The sequence below is a fragment of the Strigops habroptila genome, chromosome 2 (genome assembly GCF_004027225.2).
Source record: "Strigops habroptila isolate Jane chromosome 2, bStrHab1.2.pri, whole genome shotgun sequence".
NCBI classification, from domain to species: Eukaryota; Metazoa; Chordata; class Aves; order Psittaciformes; family Psittacidae; genus Strigops; species Strigops habroptila.
The window spans coordinates 30,714,057-30,718,431 of NC_044278.2; positions in this window are offsets into that span (position 1 = coordinate 30,714,057).

The window sequence follows — 4,375 nt, forward strand, 5'->3', positions numbered from 1 at the left end:
GGAGCATGCGCAGCGCGGCCCTGCCGTAACGGTCGGGCTCGGAGGGCGGGAGGGGAGAAGGGGTCTTGCGCGTGCGCAGGCGTTGCCTCAGGGCTGCGCGCACCGCCCGTTGGCGGGAGCAGAGGGGCGGGGCCGGGGCCGGTGCCCGCGCCCGCGAGGCTGCCCGGTCAGGGGCTCCTGAGGTGGGGCCGGTGAGGGTGCCGGTGTCAGTGTCAGGCTCCCGCGGGCGGGGTCTCTCCGCTGCCGCGCTGTGTTAGCGCATGGTGGGGGCCGTGTTCCAGCCAGCGCGGTAACAATGGGAGATAAGGAAAGGGTCCTCAGTCTTCAAGTTCATACTCCTGACTACACTGAGGGGTTAGTCTTACGTATGCCTTAACAGCCACGAGAACCTGTGCATACGAGGACTGAATTTGTCCCTGTTACAATTACACATACGATTCGGCACATTGAGTTTCAAAATATGTTCCAGCCTCTCCTCCAAGTTGTCTGCAAGTTGTTGGATACATTTAAGAAGGCAGTGCCTTATAGTAAAATACACAGTGAGAAAATGTGTCTTAAAAAACAGAAGCAAAGAAATTGGTCTGGAAAATGTTGCAGGTGAACAGCTAATGTGTGTGGTCAGGTTTTAGTACTGAGAGAAATGCTTCAATCTCTTACAGATGTGGACCATGGGTATGTAATTCCTATGGTTTCAGTGAGACCACCATCAGCAATATCTCAAGTCCTAAAGGAAATCTATAAAGCATGAATTTTAATGCTATTCTAAAGTCATCATTCTTACTGTGTTGAAAAGTGAGTGCAGCCATTTCATTGGGATGTTAGAAGCACAAGCAAGTTTCAGAGTCTAACACCACCATCCTTACCTTATTTTAAAAGGTGGGAGTTTGCTAATTCACTCTTAAACTATAGCTTGGTGGAGGAGCAGGGAATTCTGATATATTTCTGGGGTTTGAGTAGTAGCAATCAAAATAATGAAGCCACTGAAAGCCTGAACAAAGAAAAAGTGGAAGTGGACAGTGCAGTTATTGTAAGCTGGCTCTAACAAATGTATATAAAGTGTACTGCTGAAGGGTCAAGACAGATTTCTGGAATGCTGTCTTCCAAGAAGTCTAAAGAAATGGCCCAGGATAGGCACTAATGGAACTGTTCATTGGTGGCATTAGGGATTTTTGAAGCCTGATTGCTGGAGCTGTCTCTCTTGACTGGAGCTTGAAGACGAGTCTCCTGGCATGTTTATCGCTGTTCTCCATGAAAGCAGGTAATGCAAATGCGCCTAGAAGAAATTGGAGAATGAAAAAGCCTTTCAAGACTCTAAAGTTCTCTGTTCTTTATAAATAACTGTGCTTTTTAAAGATTGGTATTTAGAAGTAGCAATCTAAAGATACATTTTCTTAAGCTTCACATAGTTGAAAAAAACAAACCCGCAGCCCCTGTCAGTAGTGGGAGTACCACACTAGCAACAGTGTGCAGAGAGACCATTCCTGAGCATGGAGGGGCATGAAGCAACAGGAGGGAAGCGCTCACAGCTTGCATGAAGCAGTCTGAAGTCTGCATTCGTCCTCTCAGCTACATGAAGCCAAGAAGGTGGTTCTGTCCTATTCCTCCTCACGCCTACACACACTTCAGTACTGAAGACCACCTCATCACTGTGCCCCCTTCCTGCCTGAGTGCTTACAGAAAGCTTGGCAAAAAACAGTGCATACTCTCATAATTAGGAGCATCTTTTGTTTCGCGGAAAGAAGTGAGAGATGCGAGTCATTCCACATTCTGCTGAGTGTTAGTTTCAGAGAAGAGAGAATGAAAGTGGTCAGTGTAAAGAGAAAGGAGCACTTAACTTTGATTACTGAATGACAGTAGCATGCCTCATATAGCTAGTTACTGTTATTAGTCACTGTAAGGCAGGTAAAGAGGAATTTTTTTTTTATTTTTATTTTTTACCCCGACAAAGGAGAACTAGAAATAGAAAACTATTAGCCTAGGCAGTATAGTTGCCTTCAGAGAGCCATAATTTTCACAATCAATTGTTTATCATTCTTTTTAAAGGTACTTCAGTTACTCATTTCTAGGAACTGAAGTCTCATGTCCAGAAAAAACTCCTATTGGTACAAGCTGTAGCTGCCCATCTGCCTAGCAACACAAATCATCACAAACAAACTGCTGTGGAGCCCCCTGGCTCCCAAGAACTGCGCAATCCAAATACAGTCTCTCTATTGATAGTTTAATACTCTTAGTGCATTTCTTCTTTGCCAGCATTGGTTATTTCCTTCATGACCATGACCTCCGATGTGAGGTATGTTCTGGTGGACTAGTGAGGCTGTTGGCCAAAACAATGAGATTTGCAGATGTGGCCAGCAGTGCTTCTAAATGCCTGGACCAAGCTGATACTAGTTACAGAGATTAAGAGATGCCCAAGCCAAACACCAACCTCATCTTTTCAATTCAGCTTGACAAAATCTGACACCAGTTTTTATTGTTCCTTTCTTGTGATCATCCCTTCCCCTTTTGACCACTTTTATCACAAGATAAAAAAAGTTTACCAGAGTAAAATCCAACTCTTTGAGGGGAAGATCATGAATCACCTAGTGACCATCTCTTGTATTATTTGTTTCTGTCCTATTACTAGTTGTAGGCCTAACTAGAACCATTCATATGAACTGATTTCTTTAGATCGATCCAAGTTACAAATCTTCTTTACTGAGTATCCACCTCATGCTGAATTATTTTGGAAGATTTCAGCAAAAGAAGTTAAACAGTTCAAGCTTCAGAGCAAAGTCTTGAATTTTGGCACCGAGTCCTCTCATTGTCAGGAGCATGCTGCTTCTGTCCACTTGAAAAATCCACTCCAAATATGGACAAATGGAGAGACTGAAAGCTTTTAGGCTTCATTTGGCCAGTGTTTGGGAGGTCCTTCAGGAAGTTGCAACTGTGTTTGGTTTGCCCCAGCCATGCTCCAGGCTGGAAATGCAGAAGGAATGAAAAGGGAAAAGAGGGTTAAGGGGCATCTCAGGGGAATATTGGTGCCTGTAGACTGGAGGTGGGAAGGCAGCTCATCTGTCACCACGCCTGGACTGGCAGCCACTGCCTGCGGCACTAGGGGCAAAGAACAGGGCTTATACCACCTCTGAGGGCAGGCCCAGACACATGGGAACAGCTTGGATCGCTACAAGGCAATTCAGGCAGCAGTGGTTTGTGATGGAGAATAAGATATTACCAACAGATTATGTGCATGTGGATCACTGCTGTACCGTGTAGCAGAATTTGAAAGGTATTTTTGTTGTTTTCTTCAGCTTTTAGGAACTTGGAGGTGCTAGTTAGATTCCTGAGTTAAGGAATCACGGGTTAGGTGATTACAGTAGGGTTATTCTGCAGTCCTCAGGTGCTTTCTTTGTATATGCATTTTTAGTGACAAAATCATACTGAATATTTCTCTCCCTTAAAGTAGTTCTTTTATTCTCCCTTTTTTCTTTTTTTTTTTCCTCCCTTTTTTTTATTTTTTATTTTTACCTTTTATTATTTTGGGGGTGTTGGTTTTCTTTAACATAGTTTTATTTGGGAGATCTGAATTAATTTATAAATGCAGTAGCTACTTTGATATGACAGCTCTTTATTCATTTATATAATTGTTGTTATTAGTTCATGCAGTGCTGCATTCAGCTATGAGAATAAGATTAAATAAATATATTCTGTTTTTTCCTGAATTTATCACAAAGCACTAGACTACATACTTTACTTGAATTCATCTTGGATGTAATACTACTGGTGAAGTTAACCAAACCCAAACTTGACTTTGAACTTCAATCAGATTTGAGTTTTGCTGAGCCTGAACCAGAACTGAACTAGAACAACTCAGGTAACATGAACCTAAACTGAAACTAAATGGAAAAATTATATTAACTTCAGTAGAAAGATACGTACGTTTGTTTTATGCATGTAACTAATCTCCTTTGGGACATTACTTTAATAAATACATTTAAATTGCTCAGAATAATCAAGCTTCTATATTTGCCTCGACCTAGAGCTGAATGTACACATTAATTGGTGTGGAATGATAGCATTCATAACGTGGAACAAGCAAAATTTAGTCTGTGCAAATTGGGTAAAGGTCCATAGAGAAGCTGAAACATAGGGGTTTCTGAGCTTTTTTCTTAGTTTTGAAATCTTTGCTTAGACAACAATGGTATACTTAAGTAATCCAATGGGAGAAGTTGTACACGTAATAGAAAGTCACAATAGAAATGTACTTGAAAGTTCGGTATTTGCCATCAGACAAATATGGAGTACATACTACTGAAAGAGATCAGAGATCGTTAAGTCTAATAAAACAGTAATTCCAAATACTGTTCATGTATTGGACAATTTCTAGAGCACTCCATGG